The following is a 24439-nucleotide window of genomic DNA, read 5'->3' as shown; positions in this document are numbered from 1 at the left end:
TAATCATGTTTCCCAACATTCCTTTCTATCCAACTCAAGTTTCAATTTTACAATAGTAGGCAAGGGAAACCAATATACATAAGACAATCAAGCATCTTAGTATGATTTCCCTTCTTCAGACTATGCCTCCATCCCTGTGTCACAGAGCCCTGTTGTTCCATGGTTGAGCATGCATCACTATTTACCTCTGTCCCACTTGGCCCATGCAAACCTGTCTCAGTGTTCCCATATCTACCTTGTTCTTCCACCCCCACCATAAAGATTTTTTTGTTGGATGCTGTTGAGTCCATTCCTATATGACAGAGTAAAGCTGCCCTATCATAGGGTTCCTAGACTGGATGAGTCGGAATTAACCCAATGGCATATAACAGTTTTAAGTATGTGTGTGTGTGTATGTCTTGAAATATTAAAGTCTGTCTGGTTGGGAAAAGGAAAACTCTTTTGAGGCATCAAATGTTTTCAAAAAAGGGATATTTGATGAAAATTCTTCTTGTTGTTGTTAAGTGCTGTCGAGTCGGTTCCGACTCATAGCTACCCTGTATAGCAAGGGTGGGGAATGTCCAGCCCACAGACCATGTAAGGCCTTCAAAATCATTTGGTCTGGCCCTGCCAAGGCAACCTCAGTTCCAGCCATCACATTGTTGTTAAGTGCCGTCGAGTCAGTTCCGACCCATAGCGGCCCTGAACAGGGTTTCTGAGGCTGTAAATCTTCACAGGAGCAGAAAGCTTTATCTTTCTCCCGTGGAGTTTCGAACTGCTGACCGCTGACCTTGTGGTTCGCAGCCCGATTTGTAACCACTACGCTACCAGAGCTCCTTAGCCATCACATTGTTGTTGTTGTTGTTAAGTGCCGTCGAGTCGGTTCCGACCCATAGCGACCCTGTACAGGGTTTCCGAGGGTGTAAATCTTTACGGGAGTAGAAAGCCTCATCTTTCTCCCGCGGAGCGGCTGGTAGTTTCGAACCGCTGACCTTAAGGTTTGCAGCCCGATTCGTAACCACTACGCTACCAGAGCCATCACATTAGGGATGAGTTAATTTAAATGTTTGATCAAATATAGCAGGCTCATTTTTAAGTTGATAATTTTGCATGGCCCACAAATGATGTTGCAAATTTTTACAGAAAAAAAGGTTCCCCACCCATGCTGTATAGGGTTTCCGAGGAGCGGCTGGTGAGTTTGAACTGTTAAACTTGAGGTTCAAGTTGGCCTTGTGGTCCAATGCTTATCCTAGAGTGCCCCCACTAGGACTAGGACCTAATTAATGCTTTCCAGAATCCATGTTCAGAAGTGCTAACCTACTAACACCCCTTTTCACTAGTAGGCCGAGCCCTCCAATATCATTGGTTATGTGGATGCTTTGGTGATGAAATTTGAAGAGAAATATTTTGTTCTGTTATCAGAAGAGATCTTGGTGTAGGAAGAATAATAAATAGGTCACATGAAAGACAATCCTAGGACTATTTAATCAAATTGATTAAACAAAGAAGGTGATTCAGCCAAAAGTAGAATAAGGACGTATTCTGGATTTTGTAATGATAATGATGGTAATAGTGATAAGAATGTTGTTGTTATTAAGTACCGCGGAGTCGGTTCCGACTCATAGTGACCCCGCACAGGGTTTCCGAGGCTGCAAAGCCTCCTCTTTCTCTGGCAGAACAGCTGGTAGTTTCAAACTGCCGACCTTGAGGTTAGCAGCCCAATTCGTAACCACTACGCTACCAGAGCTTCTTGATGATAAGAATACCAACCAAAAATGATTGCTAAGATTTGAGTGTTTGCTATGTGTAAGATCCTGCATTAGTTACTTGATCTACATTATTTTATTTAAGTCTCTCATTGGGGTTAATATATGTGTATTAGGATTAAAAGAGGTATTAAAAATACAGTGCTTTATGTCTAGTTTACATAAAAGAAGTCTAGAGTGGATATGGACACTCAGTGGTAATTAGGAGCCTTCTAGCTCTCTCTTCCACCATCCCTAGATTGTGCTCCTCATCTTCATGGCCCAAGATGGATGCTAAAGCACCAGTCATCACATCATTGGCTCAAACTGCAAGATGAAAGAAGGAGCATGCCCCTTGTCTTCTAAGGAGACTTGAATAGAAATGTCACACCACAGTGTGCTTTTGTCTCACTGGTCACATGGCTAAGTCTTGCTGCAAGGGAGGCCTAGAGATGTAATGATAGGACAGTTTAAAAAAAAATTTTTTTTTTAAATGAAGCTTTATCAATTTCAAAGAGGAGAGAATGGAAGTTTAAAAAATTAAGTTTCTGCCACAGTAGGTAATATTTTGATCCCCATTTTTCAGATAAGGAAACCGGGACAGTGAAAGATAGAGTGACCTGATCCAGTTCATACAGCGCGCAGGTGGCAGAGCCATAGTTGGACCCAAGTCTCTTTGACTTGCGCATCCCACTTTTAACTACTTTTCCTTGTTTGCAATTTTTGCTGTTTTGTAACGCATTTTCTTTCCCTGTTGTTCCAAGTGTCATTGAGTAGGTTCAGACTCATGTTGTTGTTATTAAGTGCCATCGAGTTGGTTCCGACTCATAGTGATCCTGTGTAGGCTTTCTCAGGAGCGGTTGGTGGGCTTGAACTGCCACCCTTGTGGCTCAAACTGACCTTGTGGTCAAGCGCATTATCCTGCAGCACAACACCAAGACTCTAGGTCCACACTCATAATCATATAAGTCATAGTTCAGACTCATGGCGACCCTGTATAGGGTTTCCAAGGAGCAGGCCAGTGCTTATCCTACAGTGCCACACCTGTTCCCTTGTTGTTGTTGAGAGCCGTCGAGTTGGTTCTGACCCATAGCAACTCTGTATAGAGTTTCTGAGGAGCAGCTGGTGAGCTTAAACTGCCAACCTTGCAGTTCAAATCAACTTTGCAGTCCAGCGCATTAACACACAGTGCCACACCAGGACCAGTTCCCTAGAGGTGAATTTTGTCCTGGTGTAGCAAGGTTGGCAGTTCAAACCCACCAGCCACTCCTCAGAAACCCTATGCAGGGTCGCTATGAGTCGGACCTGATTCAATGGCACTTAACAACAACTACAACTGAGTACTGTTCTAGGCATTTGGTATATAACGGTGAGGAAAATAGACCAAGATCCCTGTAAGCTTAATAGCTGAGTGACCTTAGTCAAGTTGCTTGAGCTTTCTGAACCTCAATTTCCTCTTCTGTAAAATTCACTTCACATAATTGCTGTATGGTGGCATCAGGATTAGAGGAAGACTCATTAACCTTGCGTGCTGAAAGCGAAGAGGACTTAAAATACTTACTGATGAAGATCAAAGAGCACAGCCTTCGGTATCGATTACATCTCAATGTAAAGAAAACAAAGATCCTCACCACTGGTCCAATAAACAACATCTGTATAAATGGAGAAAAGATTGAAGTTGTCAAAGACTTCATTTTGCTTGGATCAACCATCAAAACTCATGGAAGCAGCAGTCAAGAAATCAAATGACGTGTCTGCTACACAAGCCCTCTTTATAGTGTTGAAGAGCAAAGATGTCAGCTTGAGGACTAAGATGCGCCTGACCCAAGCCATGGTATTTTCAATAACCTCATGCATGCGAAAGCTGGACAGTGAATAAGGGAGACTGTAGAAGAATTGATGCTTTTGAGTTATGGTGTTGGAGGAGAATATTGAAAGTGCCACGGGCTGCCAAAAGAACCTACAGATCTGTGTTGGAAGAAGTGCAGCCAGAGTGCTCCTTGGAGGCCAGGATGGCCAGACTTCATCTCTCATACTTCGGAGATATTATAGGGAGGGACAAGTCACTAGAGATGGATATGATGTTCGATAAAGTGGAGGGTTAGAGAAAAAGAGGAAGACCCCCAATGAGATGGATTGGCACAGTGGTGGCAGCAATGGGCTGAGGTACAGAAAGGATTGTGAAGTTGACCCAGGCCCATGCAGTGTTTCATTCTGTTGTGCAAAGGGTTGCTATCAACACCAACAACAATTGTTGTAGGATAATGCATGTAAGATGAAGTCACTGGTACATGATGACTTTCTGAAAAATGATACCTATTATAATATATAATATATTATAGCATTATGAGTAGTATTAAGGAGCTCTGGTGGCGCTGTAGGATAAACATTAGACTGATATCCACAAGGTTGCAGTCTGCAGGAGAAAGAGGCTGTCTGTTCCTGTAAAAATTTGCAGCCTCAGAAAGTCTATACAGGGTTGCTATGAGTCGGCATCAACTCAAGGGCAGTAGGTTTGATTTCAGGTACTATTAGTATTATTATGAACATGTTCAGGATAATACACTCGACTGCAAAGTTGGTTTGAACTGCAAGGTCAGTGGTTCAAACTCACTAGACACTCCTCTGAAACTTTACACTGAGTCGCTATGAGTCAGAATCGACTCGAAAGCACTTAATAACAACAGTCTACTCCTTTAGGCTATAAAAGTTTCATGATCAGAAATAATATCCAAGTAATATCCACTTGGTCCCCCAAGTAAGGGCTTAGTATATGTTTGTTGAGTGGGCAAAATGGCTATCAATGTAGAGAGGACTTCTGGCTAATTTAAACTGTGAGTTTGGGTGGGTAGGGTGCTATATAAAAACAGGATTAAATAATCTATTCCTCATAGTCTCCTGAAAGGCCACAGAAAGAAAAAAATCTATCCTTTTTCTTTACAGGGTTTCTGTTTTTCACCCTCTCTGATAGATTTAGTATTCCTGCCAGCTCTGCTGACATCGTGTGTGTGTGTGTGTGTGTGTGTGTGTGTGGTCCTGTCCCCTAATTCTATCCTCCTTGCTTTGCTATTGCTTGCCTTGATCTCTGCTTCCTAGTGCCGCCGTGCAAGTCAAGAGACAATGTGTGTGTGGGGTCTTAGAGTTGATGGCTTCTAGTCCCACACAGCCCTCCAAGTGCTAATGAGCGGTTTGCATGAAAACTGCACATCTGATTTGCTAACCACCAAACTCCCTCCATTTTGTCAGGCCAGCCCAACCATCCCCTGGGCCCTTCTGCAAAGGTAAAAGGCAAGTTCATGGGATACCGGGCCTTCTTTTTTCCCTGACATCTGGTTTGATTCTGTGCAGCTAAATAGTAGCTTTGCCATGAACAACAAGGTTAATTCACTGTGGTTTCTAAACACCAAGTGCAAATATTTTTCCTTTTCAGCTTGGGGTCAGTAGAAGGGGAAAAAAAGTACTGCGAGAAAGATTAACCTTTTAAAATCTATGATGACTTCCCATAGAAAATAAAACAAGGCATCATTTCCTTCCATTTGCTGGATTCTTTTGATGAATGTTTATTGTTTGAGGCAAGATGGGATCTAAGAAGATTTTGAAATAATATTTTAACTTGGTTTTCTATTCTAAAGCCCACCACGAATGCTTCTAAGAACCCACATAAATGCATCCCAGAGCCTCCCCTCTCTGCTTTCTCTCCCCTCCGTCTTCAAGCCTGGCTGAAGTTCCTTCTGCCTTCTCTCCAGCTCTTCCGATATCTTCCCTTCAGCAGGGCCCTAACACCCTGCTCACAGGAGAGGACTGCAAGAGGGAGCTCCGAAATTAGCAGTATTTTAGGAAATGGCCCAGCCCTCCACTCATGCCACTGACAGAAGTCGGGTAGACTGAAGTTTCTATCTGGGTCACTTCTCCAAGGGTCCTGCCAGACCCTTGGATGTCTAAAGGCATCCAAGAACTCAGCCCCATTCCATTCCTCTTCAGAAATGAAATCATCAGTGTGGCTTGTGCTCCAAGCAGCCAGAAGCAGCCAATGCTGGGAGTCCAGGCCCTCAGCCGAGACTTGGCAATGATCGGAGAAGGCATCAAGGGCAACTATCTCTCTGTCAGTTACCCCAACATTGTCTAGGGACTTCTCCTCCTACCCATCAGCTTCTCTCCTGCCCTGCTCTCCTCCTTCCAGCTTTTGCGATGGATCCACTTGATGGGATCAGCTGGGAAGCAACACTGACCCCATGGTCACATACAGGCTACAAAAGGAAAGCTGGGTCCAGGCTCCAAAGCACTGGATATTTGTGAACAGCTTTGATTCTTTATAGCCTGTACTATTATTTGTTACCAACATCCTAAGAGTCTAGTATGTTGATCCAGGTGGTGTGTCTGTGTGTGCTGGGGGTGGGGATCCAAAATGGATTTATGACCTGCGAAGAGTAAATTACCATCGTGGTGCTGCCTCCATCTTTCCAGGTATATACAAATATTTGCAGACCTGTTGAACAGTGCACTCCCCCTCCGCAACCCAGCTCACATTTCACCACCAGGTGAGCCACCCCGTGGTGCTCAGGAGCCTGGGAGGAAACCTTGGGCAGCCACGGCATGCTGGAATGGAATGTGTTCCTCCTCATGGCTGGCAGTGGGCTAGGCTGCTGGGGCGCCCTGCGTTGTAGTATTTGTCCAGCCTCCTGGTTCCTGGCAGTGTGATGATTGTTTCCATAGTCACGTGGCAGTTGGCTGAGCTGCTTACACTGATGGGGCCTGAGATGCTTCGTGTCCAACAAGCTCCCAGGTTGTTGGACATGAAGCCACACCTCCTGACTGAACCAGAGGACCACGACGGTCTAAATTCTCCCAGGGTTGGAGGAGGAAGGTGCTGAGTCCGATTACCAGAGACCTGCTATGGCAGGAACAGCTCAGTGATACAGAGGGATAAGCAGCCGGCTTTGCATTTAGGTGAAATTATCCTCCCCTCCAGAAGGGTCCCAGAGGTCGAGCGGGCAGTGCTGTCTGCAGATTTCCCATCCCCTGGCCAGAGCTTGCTCCTCTGGCCCTCCTACCACCTGCAACTCTCAGTTACTGGAATCCCACCATGCATGATTCTCTCGGTTGCTGCCTGGCCAAGAAGGCAGGCATCTGGGGTTTGCAGAATTTCCTTGGCACGGGAAAGAGGGAAGAGGACTTGGACCTAGTGGAGGGGGCTTTTGTTGTGGCCACTTCCTATTTGGGGGAGAAGAGAAGTCGAAGAAAGTGAGCCCTTTCATAGGAATAGATGTGAGGAAGGGAGACTAGGTCTGACCTTCATGGCTGCCTTTGGCACTTGGGGTCAGCAGCCTATAGGCTTTGGGGACCTTGGGTTGGTTGTTCATACTGGCCAGCCCAAGTTTTCAACTATGCGCTCTCTGTAATATGTTGGACTACGCGTTCTCTCTCTTCTTCTTCTGCTCTGACATAGGAATGTCTTGAAAGAGGACCAAAAGGATAGCCCAAGTGGAGATTCCAGGGCAGTGGTAGTAGTTGGAGCTCAGAGCTGCCAGGACAAGGCCACTGCAGGTCCAGGCGTATGTCAGCTCATTCTGGAGCTTGGTTGCCTTTCTTCTCTTCTGTAGCTCCTTCCAACCACTACTCCTATGTCCCTGGAATTCCTCAGTTATCTTACCTTCTTCTGAGATTATTAAAAGAAATATATCTCTCTGTGGCTCCCAAATGGCCCTGAAGTGGGAATCTCCAGCCTCAAGTTCCCCAAATTTTAATTCTAATTTCTGTTCCATGTTGTTGTTAGCTACCGGCGAATCATCCTGAATCTTGGCGACCCATGCACAATAGGATCCGAACGCTCTATAGACTTTCCAGTGACTGATTTTCAGAAGCAGATTGCCAGGCTTTTCTTCTTGGTCTGTCTTAGTCTGGAAGCTTCACTGACACCCTTTTCAACATCACAACAACATGTGTGCCTCCAGTGACAGCCAGGTGGTAGCTGTGCATGAGGTATATTGGCTGTCTCCCACCTGGAAGACCAGAATGCTACCACTGAATCACTCGGCCATCCAACACCATCCTAAATAGACATAGTTCGCCTCTTCAAACCATTTGGGGGCTTGTTCTGACTTTCTTAGCCCTCTAAATTCTCCTTCAAGATATTTCTTTATCATGCAAGGTTGGCCACACAGTAGAATCCTATTTGAAGTGTTGGACTGTTCACAGTATTCTTCCTGTATTGGGCTAAATGCTTCCATTTTGACGGAGACTCCTTAATGTCTGGGTCAGTACCCTGAATTTCTTCATAGCTCCACCCCTCCAGCTCAGGGCTGAGCATGTAGGGCGTGAGCAATGTCAGATTTGAAACTGACTCCTCACCTCATGTCAGGTAATCCACCTCATTGTACACTTGCCTTAGCTGCCTCTGTGGAATCTGAAAGGTCCAAGCTTTCAAGGACCGTGTGTTAACCTAACACTACCAACACGGTCATTTGTAGTCCCTCTCAATGACATGTTGTTCCACCCAGTCTGAGAACAAGCCCTCTGTGTAACAGGTAGGTACTGGCTAGGGAGCACTATAAGACCCCCATCTTTTGGGAGTGGAAGGGAACCTTTGTTTGTTTCACCCTGGTGGTACTGTGGGTTTAGAATTGGACTGCTAGCCAAAAAGTTGGCTGTTCAAAGCCACCAGCCACTCTGCAGGTGAAAGATGAGGCTGTCTGCAGCTGTAATGCTGCTCAGTCTTGGAAACCCCTGTATAAAGTTGCTATAAATTCAAATTGCTTGGATGGGAGTGGGTTTGGGTTTGAATGGACCAAGCAGATTCCCACAGGTGCCACTGAACTTCTATCATATTTTGTTTTCAAGACATTTCAGTTTCCAAATTTTTAGCTGAAGAAGTTGTTTCAATCCAGCTTTTTTAATAGCACATAGACTTCAGATGATTAGCTATTATTTGGAATGTAGCTAGGGCACCGATATGCCAAGATAAGGAAAGAAAAGGATAGAGTCCTCACATCTGGCTGTGCATTAAAATAACTGGGGGCTATTTTTGTAGGTGCTCAGACCACACCTTAGACCAGTGAAATCCGAATCTCTAAACATCAGTATATATTTTTAAAGTGCCTCAGGTAGGTCTCAGGTGCAGCCAACAAGGAGAATCACTACTAAGACAAAAGGTAAGAAGTCAACTCCCACCTTAACCCCCAATTTCCCTCAGAGAACTAATGGAGACAAAGACTTTAGTTCACACATTTTTATAAAGATCAGTGGATTCTGGGCAGCATTTTCAACAGCCAGGTGGCATTTACTGTATGTGAAAAACTAAGTAATGGGAGGGAGAGGGAGTAGCAAAGAAACCAGACCTCTCCAGGTGTCTGCAAAAAGTTTTCAGCTTTAGCTGGAGAAGGATGAGGAAATCACCTTTAGATGTGAAGAGGCAAGACATAGAGGTGGCTGACAGGCCGGGGACAGAGAGAGAGTAGGACAGAGAGGCTACTTGGCAGGTTGCTTGCCTTTCTTGGAGCTGCTGGCATTTTATGAGTTTGGCTATTTTCTGGCATTAATCTCAGCAAAGGCATGGTATGCCCATCTATTCTGTAGAGCTCACAAGTAGGGGGACATCAGACCCTTCATCAAGTATGCCTCCGAGTAGGACTCAGAATATATTGCATACTGCACAGTAAAATCTGAAGGTTTGAAAATGACTGCTTTTTGCTTCAACAGAAATTTTATTACACCAGGTTTCATTATAAAGCTGTTAGACTTTTAGGTGTGTGCTTATTACACAAACCATGTAGGTCCTCTGATCATCATCTTTCAAACTTGAGACTCATAGGGAGTTTTATTTACTATATTTAAAGCCATGAAACAATTGTTTAATACAATTGCCTTATAAGCATAGGAATAGTTCAGGGTAAAAGAGAATTCTCTTTCTTTCCTCCTCATCTCCTACTAAATCTCCCCAACTTGGAGGAAGGCACAGACACATGCTGACAATGTTAGATTGTGTATCTGATAGAATATATTTGGAATAGGCCTAAAAGGACTAGTCTGCTCTTTGAGAAAGTGGAGTGTATGACTAACATTTGAGGAGCTTTTTGCATACAGTCTAGGGGATTGTCCTGGTGGCTTTGGCAGGTGTGAGAACAATGTAAGTTGAACAGGAAAACTCTCAGAGGACCAGACCCTATACCAACCATAATCAGGGACTAGGGGCCCCAGAACTACCGTAAGGGGACCTCCAAAAATCTGTGGTAAAATGGAATTAAAAGATAATGGAATTTCCCCCACAGACTTTTTGAAGCCCTCTCATACTGCCCAGATCTTTGGGGACTCATCTTTTCAGAAGAAAGCTTTCAGATTGGTACCAACACCAGCTCAGACCCCTTAGTACACTCCTGGGAGCCCCACATTCAGGGGGATTGAGGTATACACTGCAAAGCCTGTTATGTCCATTTTATTGGTGTTTTCCGTTTTTTACTTAATTTGGCTTTTCATATTTATTTATTAGTGCTTTTAAAAGTTTTAAAAGTTCTTAACTTGAATGCTTAGGTTTGTTTGCTTGTTTTTTAAATGTATGAGCATTTAAAGCTATAAATTTACCTCAGAGCACAGCTTTGGCAATTTACGTTAAGTTTTACTATGTGGGCTTATTGTTGCTTTCACCCTCTAAATTGCTAGGTTGTGGTGAGGCAGCATGGCAGGAGGAAAGACCATAGGCCTGACGTCTGCCAGATCTGGGTTTGGATCCTTCCTTCAGCCATTTATCAGTTGGATGACTTTGGGCAATTTATGTGACCTCAATTCCTAATTTATAAACATGAAGATGATAATAGCTGCCTTGTAGATTGTTTAAAGAAGGATGAAATAAAAGAACGCAAGCTGAGCACCTAGCACAGTGCTTATAGTAGCTATGAGTAATGATAATATTCAAAATAACACATCACTGGCACAGGCAAAAGCTTTGTGATTGGGCAGCTGCACTCCATTTGCATGTCTTAGGCAGAAGGCCAGTACAGTGGGTGTCCTTTCTGGATCAACCCATTTACTCTAATGTCCTCCAGAGGCACTGGCAGATGGGACATGGAAATGCCAACAGTGTGCCTACGGGAGGGAATGCAGCCAAATATCACACTGAGTTGAGCATGCCAAGGCAAGCCAAAAAAAAAAAAATTTTTTTTGTAAACTCGCCATTCAAACATTCCTCCAAAGTTTCTTGCTGTCTCTCTCTGCTGTGCAGTGTCCCTCGATAGACTATGTAAGCTGCTTTCTCCCAGACCGGGCCTCTTTTCCTGGCTGCTCAACTGGGCTGCTTCCCACTCTGCAGAGCCTTACAACTTATCAGGGCCAGGGTCTTGAAGGAGGGGGCCATTTGGGAAGCACAATAGCCTTTTGTGCTGGGCACTGGGCTCAACTCTCAGCATAGAGACACAGCTAAGACCCAGTCTTGCCTCTGAGGATTTCCAGACCAGGGGGACACAGACCCTTGACATCAGATAGAGTACCTTAGGGCCCATCCAATGAAGGAGTGACCAGCTCTCGAAGGGGGTGATGGGAAGTCAAGTGAGGTTTATGGAAGAGGGCCTTTCAAATTAGGAATTGAGTCTATGAACAGACTCCTTTAAGAGAAATAGGTTACAGTGTATCTGATTTTGGGTGGATTTAGGCTTGTAAATTTGTAATTTGTTTCATTTTGGTTTTGTGTTTTAGAAGACAGTAGAATGAGGCTCACTCATTATGATGGTCTCAGGGTCTCCTGGTGTGGCGCTGTAGGATCAGCACTGGACTGTGAACCTCCAGGTCAGCAGTTCAAACCCACCAGCTGCTCCTCAGAAACCCTCTACAGGGTTGCTGGAGTCAGAATTGACTCAATCGCACTGAACAACAACAACATGATGAATAGTCTCAAAACTGAAAACAAAAAACAAAAGCTACATTGCAGAAGATTAAAGCCTATCTGCGATTGATTCTTGCCTTTTTTGAGTCTGGGGCTAATTGGCATGAGGAAGGACCATGTGTATGTAGGACATGGCAAGAATTAGGAAGAGATAAGGCTGGTAGCGTAGTGGTTACAAGGTGGGCTACGAACCTCAAGGTCAGCAGTTCGAAACTACCAGCTATTCCGTGGGAGAAAGACGAGGCTATCTGCTCCCATAAAGATTTATAGCCTCGGAAACCCTTATACAGGGTCACTATGAGTGAGAACTGACTCCACGGCACTCTACCACCACCACCAAAGCTACAGAAAGCTATGTTGTTGTTGTGAGCAAATGGGTCAATTCCAACTCAGAATGATTATATGCCAGAGTAGGACCGCCACCTAGGGTTTCATAGGCTGTACTGGATGACAAGTTGGGCTGCTAACCTCAAGGTCAGCAGTTTGAATCTACCAGCTGCTTCACGAGAGAAAGATGAAGCTTTCTGCCCCCGTAAAGATTTACAGCCTCAGAAACCCTGTACAGGGTTGCTATGAGTCGGAATAAACGCGGTGGCACAGAACCAACCAACCAACAAATCAATCTTTCTGGGAGAAGATAACTAGATCTTTTCTCCCACGGACCAGCTGAGTACTTCATCATTATGCCTCCAGGAGGGTTTTCTTTTAGAAAGCTATTGTTGTTGTTAAGTGCTGTGTGGAGTTGGTTTTGTCTCAGAGTGACCTTGTGTATAGCGTTTCCAAGGAGCAGCTGGTGAATTATAAACAACTGTAATCTGCTCTTCACCATTGTATGTAGAGCTAAGCTGAGGTGGAAGTTATTGTCTGTGTTAAAGCAAAATCTTCTAGTATTCTCAGAAAGCCATCTTGTGCTCTGAATACCATTGGGCAGGAAGGCTCCCTTCCTCTTGGGTACCTCTTTCAGGGTCAGCAGGAATATTGGGAAACTCTACTCACCTCAGGGACTTTGTGTCTCTTGGCCTTGCATTTAGCTACAACGGAGTGATCGTAAACACGTCTACGACCACGGGCTCCTGAAATGGCAGAAAGGAGACGGCAAGGAGAATGAATCTCAACTATAGACTCACCGAGCTGAAGTCAAACATACAAGTCCAATAAGGGGAAAGATACAAACGGTTCCTTGACTTCCAAGAACTGAGGCCTCCCAGGAATGTTTGCTTTACTCTCTTCTTGCCCCCACTGCACAACTGAGCAAGAAGGAAGTTTAGATTTATTCTTTAAGGTAGAGTAAATCACTCTGCCCTCACCGCCTTGTCTGTGTGTTTTGCTTGCCATGGATGGCATTTGGCCATTAACAACCAGGACCCCTCCGTCTTAATTTTTCCCCCTGGAAACCTTCACTAGCATGTTAGTGCTGGGTGATTAATTTTGAAATAAGGATGTGCTTGAGAACAGGCCAGGGGCACACATCAACAACCACAGAACGAACCCTAGGCTTAGATGGACAATAAATTATGTGTCCCAACTAATGCAGGACTGTGATCATGTGCTGAAAACCAGGGCGATGACAGGGGCCATGGGTTTCTACTGCTTTCTACACCTACTTAGGAAAACAAGCAAAATGGCCACCTGGGAGAATTTAGATAATTTTGTGTGAGGGTTTTTCTTTGGGAAGTTGATTCGTAGCGTCTCTTGATAAAGCTTTTCGTTTTCTCCTTCTTCTCCTCTCCTTTGGGTTTTTTTTTTTTTTTTTTAAACACCAAAGACATCATGGGTAAGAAGAGGAGATTTTATTTTGAAGAGCAATGATCACATTAACAAGGTGACAGCAGATAAGCTAAAAGTCACTCCATTTTCTGCCAAGGAAAAATGTCCTTTGCCACCAAATCGCATTCTGCTTCTCTTTGTCTACTCTCCTTTTATAAGAGGGTGGCAGCCCCAGCCACTGATGGTCTCCGAATAAATAACTGGGAGATAAGATACACTTTTGAGTCATATAAGAAGGGAATCTTTTGAGTTCAATGATACAAAGTGACTTCCTTTCCTGTTGCACAGCATTCTTGTGGCTGGAGTTCTATGTAGGACAATGACATTCCTTTGCCCTTGGTCCAAAGTATTAAGCAGAAAAATAGTTATGAATACTGAAACTTGGAAGAAAGGCAAAAATCCCACTCATTGCAATTTGATAAATGTCTAGGCCTAGGATAGATTCTACATACACCTACAGAATCTTCCCTAGACTCTCCCATCTCTAGACTCTCCCATCTACGTAGGGCAAATCCTATCTTCCAAGTACCACAGTCACATCTAGAGACCCAATCCATCCAACACTCAATGAAAATAACAGTCAAGCTAAACCAGGATTCGTGAGTTGGTCTCGACATGTGCCCGTTAAACAAAGAAACATAATTACAATCAGCACAGACGTCGCAATGACTGGGGAAAGGAAAAAGAGAATGGACAATTTAGGAGCTGACCATGGAAGGAGAAGGAAGCTTCCTGACAAAGGTGATATTTGAGCAAGGCTTTGATGTTGTTGTTGTTGTTAAGTGCCGTCGAGTTGGTTCCGACCCATAGCGACCCAGTACAGGGTTTCCGAGGGTGTAAATCTTTACGGGAATAGAAAGCCTCATCGTTCTCCCGCGGAGCGGCTGGTAGTTTCGAACCACTGACCTTAAGGTTCGCAGCCCGATTCGTAGCCACTACGCTACCAGAGCTCCTTATAGACTGGTAAGAATTGGTTAGCCAGGAGACACATTCTGGGGCCATACCACTGTTACCTTTTATTTCTTGAGTTAAATCGTGTAGAGCTGTTGTGATGATTAAATGATGTAATGAAAATCAAGCACATAAAACATGATAAGGACTGAATAAATGTTTGGTTTTTGTTTTGTTGTTATCTTGGTGTGGCACTGTAGGATAAGCCTGTGGACGGATAACTGAAAGGTTGGCTGTTCAAACCCACCAGCAACTCCTTGGGAACCTTATACAAGGTCGCTGTGAGTCAGAGCTGACTCGACAGCACTTAACAACATTATTATCTTTAGGAAATTTATGAGCGAAATCTTCGGAGGTCTGATAAATGCCTGTTTCCCCCTAATCTTACCCCATTTCTCTCAGAGGTTGACTTTCAGCATTTATATCTTTATATACTTTATGTAATTGTCAGTTCACCTCTGACAAGGTAAAAGTAAAAACAGATCCAACCAAGTATCCAAATATTTTTTTTAATACCATTCCATTTTCTAATATAACATCTTGTACACTGGCTTACTATTTCAGTGGGGGGTACATATTTGATTGAAGGTGTAAATATAAAACCAATAACTTACAGTATCATTTCTCCTGGGCCCTTGTTTTCAACAACTTGTATTAGCAATTTCAAAAAATATTCACTCAGGTTTTCTTTTGCCTTTCCCCCCCCCCCCTTCTAATCTGTTTATCCTTCAGCGGTTTCATTTGGGTCATAAAGGAAAAGTATTTCTACAAAGAAGCAATGAAACTTATTTCTTCAAACGTTTGGCAGTTACAATGTAAAGGTAAACATTCTAAAAAATTCTAAACATGCTAAAAAATCAGAATACTGTATCTGAGTGAGGCCTGCCCAATGACGTCAGGGCTGAGGAAACTTTGTGTTCTCATCGTTGGGGAAAACCAAGATGTTAGTATTAAAAGTGATTTTCCATCCATTGCCATAGAGTCCATTCCAACTCCACCCTAGAGGACAGAGTAGAATTGCTCCGTAGGGTTTACAAGGCTGGAAATTTCCAGAGAAGCAGACTGCTACATCTTTCTACCATGAACTGAACCACTGCACAAGAGGACTCCGTACAAGTCATTTAATGATCCTTTCATATATATCTGGACTCCTGCTTTGGCGCTGTGGGTTAAAGCACTGGATTGCAAAGTTGGTTTGAACGGCAAGGTCGGCAGTTCAAGCTCACTAACTGCTCCATGGAAACCCTATACAGGGTTGCTATGGGTCAGAACCAACTCGACGGCACGTAACAACAACATTATGCATCTAGCAGGACTATGCGAATTTCTCTGTCACAAGTAATCCTCATCACATTCCTCTGTTTTGGGTTCAATTTTTATGCCCATTTCCTAAATGAAGAAACTGAGGCTTAGAGTTTGTATAACTTGCTAGGTTGTTACAGAGCCAGGATTTGAACCAGGTCTCTCTGAATCCAAAGCCTATACATTTTGCCACCATACTACTGCCTGCGAGTGTTTGAAAATAATAACCTGCAAGTGAAATGTGAGGGTGGCGTACTTCCGGTTACCATACACCATCTCAAGGAGCTCACAGTGAGGTGAAGAGCTAGAAGATGTGCTTTGTCCTGTTTGAAAAGTCCTGTCTAGGTCATCCAACGTGGAAGGGACCTGTTCTGATGTAAAGGAGAAAAAAATAATCAGAAGAGACACCCCACCCCCAAATGAGATTGTTCATGGGCTGAGAAGAGGTGTCACTTAGACAAGGGATAGAAATAATAGTGTCTTGTGGGTTGAGAAAAGGGAGAGAGGTGGTTAAAACCTGTTACTTTCTCTTTCATTTCCTAGAATGACTCTGGAACTTTTTTCTAATTAACTTGACTGCCTGTAACTGATATATTTATTACCCAGCATTGTTTATCAATGCCATATTGTTCAAATATCCATTTCCTACGAGAGGGTTGTAAACGTCTTCTGGGATCATAAAAGGTGATGGATTAACAAGTGCTGGAGGTTGCAGCAGGTCAAGAAGTGACAATGCAGAATTTGCTACATCCCAGCTTGGATGTGTTTGCAGTTCAGCGGGAAGAGATGGTGTACCGGGGGTGAGAAAGAAGTAGTTTGTCTTCTAATTTCTTAACTTCAGCATCCCTAGTGAAGATGCTTACAGGGATTATACAGAGTTTCTGAGCAAAGTGATAAGTAGTAGATATGATGAAAGCTCTTTGGACCTACAAATTTTTTTCAGCTAGCCATCTTCATGCCACCTTCTGCTTTCCCAAGTTTCCCAAGGCCTCTTGCTCAAGACAGCCACCAAGCTGCCCTGGGACAACAATGCCACCTATTGTCTGGAACAGAGAGCTTTTGGACTCAATATGCTTTTCCTGCCTCCTCCTTTCTTGCGCGTGGGGATGGGGATGGTGGTTGTGTGCCATCGAGTCTGTTCCAACTCATAACGATACTGTATAGGGTTTCTGAGGCTGTAAATCTTGACGGGAGCAGAAAAGCCTCAACTTTCTCCCTCAGAGCAGCTAGTAGATTCTAACTGCTGATCTTATAACCCACTATGCTACCAGGGCTCCTATACTTGGCGATAATAATGCATTATATATATAATAATGCATACTAGTGGGGATAATGTGTCTCTGAACTGCTTGACACTAGCTAGATGTTTCAATCCTGCTTGTCTTTTCCCATCATACCGCGCTCTTTTCAGACCTGTGTCTGAAAATAAAATACTTTTATGACCTATTTCACCTGGCTAACTCTTAATCTGTTTGGAAGCCTTAGTGTAAGCATTACCTCTGGAAAGCCTTGCCTGCAATCTTCCAGGTTGATTTAGCTATCCCTCGTTCGGAGTCTGTATGCTGTGCAGCCCTATATTTTAATGGGCATCAGTGAGTCCAAGGGCAGAGGATAAGTCACTCCTCGTAAGAGGATTTGAGCCAGGGAGTGGGGGGGGTGGGGGTGGGGGCAAGTAGGATATAGCACCAAACAGCCTTCCATACAATCTTCTTAAAATTCCTTTGCTTCCCCACAGCTTGTCCCAGTAGGCTAACGTGACTGGGACATGGAGGCTGCCTCAGGGCTGATACCTCCATTAGCTGCCTTCCAGGAAGAATCAGAAATGAAACTTCCAAATCACAGTCGACATACAAAATAGGATTGTGTATGTTTCGGATGCCTCATCAATTTCTATACAATTAGTTCGAAACTACCAGCTGTTCTGCGGGAGAAAGATGAGGCTTTCTGCTTCCGTAAAGATTTACAGCCTCGGAAACCCTGTACAGGGTTGCTATGGGTCGGAACCAACTTGACGGCACTTAACAACAACAACAACAACAAGTACTATTCTCTAAATTGTTTAACATAAAATAATCTGCCCCCAAATAATTATTGAGTAAAGGCAGTGGTCCAGGAAGGTCTCCCCACATCTATACTGGGGCTTCTTGAACTCCCAAGCACAGCATAGTGGACTTTGGGAGTATGTGTAAGTCCTTTTGAAAACCATGTTATACCAGAGTACCTCTAGCCAGCCATTTCTATGGGCTTCTTCAGAGTAAGGGCTTGGTCTTGCATCTCTGCTAAGAAGCTCTGGTAGCTCTGATAGCCTAGTGGTTACGAATTGGGTTGCGAACCGCAAGGTCAGCAGTTCGAAACTACCAGCTGCTCCACAGGAGAAAGATGAGGCTTTCTGTTCCTGTAAAGATTTACAGCCTCGGAAACCCTGGACAGGGTCCCTATGAGTCAGAATCGACTCCACAGCACACAACAACAACAACAATACTAGTACTACTCCCAGGACTCCTGGTGTGGCGCTGTGGGTTAATGTGCCAGACTGCAAAGCCCTTTGAACTGCAAGGTTGGCGGTTCAAGCTCACCAGCTGCTCCATGAAAACCCTATACAGGGTCGCTATGGGTTGGAATCGACTTGACAGCACGTAACAACAACAAATTTTAGAGACTCAAATTCTTTTAGATTAGTGAAACTTTCAAGTAATGTGCGTATGATAAAGAACCAGTGTGAACCAGTGCCGTTAATTGCCAAAGAGACAGGAATTCCATTTGTAGACCCCAAGGTCTCCATCAGCTGGCTGCTCTTGCTCTATTTACTCTTGTATTTCATTGGCCATGGGCATTTAAGATTAAGTTTTAAAACCATCTTCTCGAATTACATTAATGTTGTGTACTCACTGCCATGTGCATACAGTATTGTTTCCATCTTCTGTCGTTGCAAATGCAAAGTTTTCAGCAATTTCGTGGCTGAAATAAATAGTTTCAGGCAAACCTGAAACTCTGAACACCATTTATAATTTCTTTTCCATGGGAAAATGTGTCACGAATTACAAAGAAAACCTGATTTACAAATGAATTTTTAGAACATAACCAATTTGCAAGGCTGGGGACTGTGTTCCAGCATCCACACGCCACACCTTGCAGCTCCATTCCAGACACCTTACTGCTTACAGGCACAAAGTGACATCCCCAAGCCACTTTGCTCTAGCAGAGTTCTCCAAGCATCACCACTAGGCCGCCTTGGATACTTACTAACCCTCACATGAAGCCTAAAGAATTATTTCTTATCACTTCTACTGTGATTTGCATGGCTACCATCCTAAAACTGTTCCCTCTCTGAGACATGTGAACACCTGGCCCATATGTTGTCTCTCCTTTTTTAAAAAATCTTAAGTTTATCTAGAAATATGTATATCTAGGAGAAGAGTGCTTACATGCAAAGCAACTTTCTAGAACATAATCCATTTACTAGGAAATTATTCATAGGAAACTTCCAAATTCTTGCCCTGAAACTCTTCAAACACAGGCCACACCACGCCTGATTCTCTACCCTCAGGTGGTAAAACATGTATAAATGGTTTTGTCCTAAAGGTAGACTTCTCTTCCTGGCTTCCGTAGCATCAATTCTGGCAAGTCCTAGGGACCTTTGATTCTCCCCACATCCTGTCCTCAAATGATGAAACCTGTCCTCTAAACTAGACACACGACAATGTTTTCATATCAACTCTGCTCTGGAAATCTCATTTCAGTGTCTACCTAGAAGTCAACTGTGGAGATTCCAGCTGTGAGCCTGAATCCAACGTAGCAGCCCTGTATGCCGACTGGGATGAGCTGCTGGGAAGTAAAATGTACAGAGTTTGAATTGGGAGAGAATGCAAATCCCAATAGAGAGGGTGTTTGTTATTATTATTGTTGTTAAGTGCCATCAAGTCGGTTCCAACCCATAGTGACCCTGTATAGGGCTTCCCAGGAGCAGCTGGTGAGCTTGAACTGCTGACCTTGCAGTTCAAACCGACTTTGCAGTCCAGCACATTAACCCACAGTGCCACACCAGAACTTGAGCACAATTGTTGTTGTTAAGTGCTATCGAGTCGGTTCCGACCCATAGCGACCCTGTATAGGGTTTCCGAGGAGCAACTGGTGAGCTTGAACCACCAGTCTTGCAGTTCAAACAGATTTTGCCGTCAAGCGCATATAAAAATGATTATTTAGGGTAGATACCAATATATTTTCTCAGGACCACCAAGGTTTGTTTCTTTCTCCTTTATCTGCTCCTTTTAAGACCTTGCCAGAGTCACTGAATACCCTTTTTCTCAAGAAGCAAAATGAACTAAATGAATTCATTCACTCAGCACTGTAAATACAAACTGAAAAGGCCATAGCCCTATAGATGTAAATGTTGTTGTTGTTGTTGTTGTCGTCGTCAAGTGCCGTCAAGTCAGTTCTGACTCATATTGACCCTTATAGGGTTTCCAAAGAATGGCTGGTGGGTTTGAACTGCGGATTATTCTACAGTACCACACCCGGGAGTCCATAGATGTAAATATTGACTCTCTAATTTTTATGTTTGTGTAACTAGCGGTCACTGAGAGAAAGAAAAAGATTATTCAAAGTTCAAAGGTTCTCAGATATATGAAGGAAATAAAAAGACAGTTGAACAATCAACAAAATTGTTACCACCAGCATTTCCTTTCAAAGAAATGTTTTTTGTAGAAACCTGTGGGAACCCCAAATGTAGAACATTTTTTTCCTGTTAGATAAAGTTAGTAAAATAAGGTGATGGTTAAGAATGCCAGCTTGGGATTTGATTCCACAACACTGAAATTCTAATGTGCAACCAACATTGAGAAGTGCGGCCCTAGGTATGTTGTTAAGTGCTGTCTAGTCAGGTCCAACTCACAGTGACCCTGTATAGGATTTCTAAGGAGCGGCTGGTGAGTTTGAACTGCTGACCTTGTGGTCCAGTGCTTATCCCACAGAGCCACACCAGGACTCCTCTACGTATGTAGTTGTGGCCATTATTTCTTCCTTTCAAAGATCATTCATTTTTGCTTCTCATATAATTCCTTTCTTCCCTGTGAAGGGAAGTTTCCCATGTGTGGGGGAGAGGAAGGGGCATTCCTTTCCCCGATTCCCATCTGTGTCCTTGGCTACCTCGGCAATGACATTGAGCATTCTGAGACAAGTTGTGGTTCTTGTTCCATGGCATTAGTCTTCTATTTCCCTGGGGGACTCGGGGGTGATGCATTGACATTCCTCATCTTTAAACACAACCTCTTCCCTTCTCTTCTTTCCTTCCATTCACTGATTGTTTCTTGAAGGTGTCACTGGGCTGAGGAGACCAGGATTAGAGGAGGGAAGGTGGGTTTCTGGGATTGCATTCAGAAGAAACCATTCTGAACTGGCACTTTGGGGCGTCATGGAGATAATATGAAAGCCTTGAGCTAAGGCAATATTCTAAGCCATCAGAAAGGATTCGTCTTGCATTTAAGAAGGCTTGAGTTTATGATTGTTGTGCTCAAACCAGCAATTCTCAGCCATTAGTATGTGCTCTGACAGGTGAACAGAAATTTATTTTAAAGAACCGCATCAGTTAGCTTTTTCTGCACAATAAACCACCCCAATATTTAGTGGCTTACAATTTAGTGGGTGGTTCTTCTGGTCTGGGCTGGCTCGGTTGATCTCTGCGGGGCTTGTTTCTGTGTCTGTATTCAGTGGCGTCACTAAGGGGATGTAGGGAGTGAGGATTGTACTGGGTGACACTGACGGGGGGGGGGGATGACGTCAAAATGACTGTCTGTGCAGTGCAGTGTTTCAAGAGAAATTTGATATTTTGAATAAAAATATTCCTGTAGTTAGTTAGAACAACAAAAGCATTTTTTTTAAAGCCCAGCTTAAATGTACCAGTGTACCCACAGGGCTAAAACTGTATGCTAATTTACTTTCTGAACTTTCTAATGCGCTCCGGTCAGAACTATCATCATTATCCAATTACAATGACACTTCAAATCACACCGTTTTTGTCTGCTCAGGCTGCAAGCATGTACTGTTGTTTTCATCACTACTAGTGTTTTGATAGTTGCTGATTTTGTCAAATTTCTTGGTGTTTTAGCTATAATATTGTGGTAACTAATATTTCTAAACCTGTATCAATCACTATTTTGAGAATGAAGTTGTAATTAAAGGAAAGGGAGAAAAATCAAAACAGGCTTCTGCTCAGTTACTAACCGTGCTATAACTAATGATGTTAATGCTGTGTAGAAAGATTTTGTAAAACAACTGTGTTGTCAGTATTCGTATCATCCAAGGAATATTACATGTAAGCAATTTAAAATCTATGTATTACGTATTATTTTATGAGTAAAATCGGTAATAAACATGACTAAGGATTCTGTATGGTCCGATACGGGAGGCGGTCCCTAGGGGGAGGAGTGATCGTGAGTGACAGCACTGGGGACATTGCACAGGACAACAACACTTGGGAACTTTGTTCTTTCAGACAGGATGTGTTTGTGCTAGGGAAGGTTTTCAAACATGTTCTGGAGCTCCGAGTCATGAGGCTGTTCTCTGGAGCTAAGAGAGGACTAGCTTGGGCAAAACCTCTGCTTACTATACTTCTCTGATCCATTCCATAGGGCTCCATTTTGGCTAAATCATCATAATGCCCACCAACACAGCACAGAATGATAATGGTTTTATTTATTATTTTATATGCATTGCCAGTATATGCAAAGCTTTATAGCTTGCTATAAATCGAGAGGGATTATCACAGCTGTTACTTATTTTAACAGGTCACAATACAGTAGTTTATGCCAGATGGTATGGAGAATTTTGAGAGAGAAATTTTATACAGGCAATCATATAGATCCTAGCTGGGGTAGACACTCCCCTAAATTAATTTACATTTGTTATGATATAAAAAAATATGAATAAACACATAGTTCCTTATGAACAAGTGATCCATTTTATAGCAGTAATTTCTTCCGGAAATCGTGGGTCTCTTGTGAGCAGTGATGGGGCAGACTCAGTAGTCACGTGCTGTCCCTAGGATACTTACAAAGAAAAGCTCAGCCAACCCAGAGATATGGAGGGGACAGTCTACTTAATTCAGGGAAGTAAGTCTCTGAGAGAGACAGGATTAGGTTTCCATCACCAAGTCTCAGTAATGCTGGAGCTAAAAAGATTAAAGTAGGGTAGCCACCAAAGGTAAACCTAAGGAGGGCGGTGTGTGGTGGGAAGAGAGTAGAGTGGAACTGATGTTAGGATTCCCAGGGTCACCAACAAGGTCAACTAGGCCAAAAAAGGTTGCCCTGCCCTGGGGTTATCACATAGTTGTTGTTGTTAGGTGCCATCGAGTTGGTACCAACTCATAGCAACCCTATGCACAACAGAACGAAACACTGCCCGGTCCTGGGCCAGCCTCTCAATTGTTGCCACGGTTGAGCCCATTGATGCTGCCATTTTGCCAATGCATCTCACTGGGGGTCTTCCTGTGTAGAATGAATGGTCAGTTCTGGGAGATCTGCACATATGGGAAGAGAAACTAAGCACTGAGGATCAGAAATCATTTGTAAAGGTATTTTGAGCCCCGGACTTCCTAGGACAATGAATAGAGTAAGTGATTTGGAGAAAACCTTACAGATCATCACTCGCTTCATTTTTATAGACTAAGTTAAGGAAGAGGAGCATTTAAATGGGGTCATCATGGCTCTTTAAAATTAAGAAAAAGAAAGTCAGAGTGTCAAGATTTTTAGATTTCCTTGGCCTCCTCCAATCTTCCCTGGATCTACACAACCAATTCCTCTCTTGCTTCCCACCTCGTGCTGGGAAAGGATATTCCTACCTATTACAGTCGTTCGAAGGACTGGTCTAAATCTTAATCTTGGTAAACCGCCCCAAGAGATAAACATAATGCACCACCTGTAGAACTGGAATAAGATTTTCAGGGTTTCAGAACTAATGTTTCCAGCAACTCTAAGATGCAGTCAACAAAATAATTAACCAGAAGCGGTGACTTTAAAACAGATTGGGGTTATGTAACAAGTATGATCTAGATGCAGAAAATCAGACTGTATTCTGAATGTTGAATGACTATAAATGCCAAGGGACAAAACTCGAACCTTTACTGCGGACTCCCCCCAGATATCTACCAGAAGAATTAAAGCTTTGAAACTGTGTAGGCTTAATGATACCATAATACGAAACTCTTTGCAGAGATGCTAATCTTCCACTAACCTCAGTCCTCTGGAGCACTGCATTAAGCCTGAAGTCAGTGAAAAGAGCTTCTCAAGGTGCATTGTTCTTTGTTGTTAAGTGCCGTGGAGTCGGTTCCGACCCATAGCGACCCTGCACAGGGTTTCCGAGGCTGTAAATCTTTACGGGAACAGAATGCCTCATCTTTCTCCCGCGGAACCGCTGGTAGTTTCGAACTGCTGACCTTGCAGTTCACAGCCCGATTCGTAACCACTACACTCCCAGAGCTCCTTTCGCATTAGTAACTGTTTAATGGGCAGCTGTAAACCAGCCATGGGTGTCTGTTTCTCAGTTCACTGTGGATTATAACTGTGGTGAAGGAGCTAGAAGAAGGCAGAGAGAAATGACAGTAGATGATTTAATATCAAGGAAAGAACTTGGAAATCCAAAAGAAGTCTTAGAAATGTGTTACCATAGAGACCAATCATAAGCATTCTCAATAAAGACCCTAAGTAATCAGCAAAGCATTAAATTGTATTTTATATCATCTGATGAAAAAGATAGGAGAGTGAATTGTTCAAGGTAGGCTAATTCTGGTAATAACCTCCACCAAGTGTCGGTCCTGGTGTGGCGCTATGGGTTA

The 24439-nt window shown here is 43.4% G+C and overlaps 1 protein-coding gene and 1 pseudogene across 2 annotated transcripts in view; both read left to right on the top strand.

The window, feature by feature from the left end:
* The window catches only part of LOC102826689, a 58008-nt pseudogene extending 52158 nt beyond the window's left edge, over positions 1-5850 (top strand).
* Positions 1-24439, top strand: part of NHS (Nance-Horan syndrome (congenital cataracts and dental anomalies)) — a 468981-nt gene that overhangs the window by 309562 nt on the left and 134980 nt on the right. The window lies entirely within an intron of this gene.

Source organism: Chrysochloris asiatica, unplaced genomic scaffold (assembly GCF_000296735.1).
Source record: "Chrysochloris asiatica unplaced genomic scaffold, ChrAsi1.0 scaffold00018, whole genome shotgun sequence".
Lineage (NCBI taxonomy): Eukaryota > Metazoa > Chordata > Mammalia > Afrosoricida > Chrysochloridae > Chrysochloris > Chrysochloris asiatica.
This window is presented reverse-complemented; position numbering and strand designations above follow the sequence as displayed.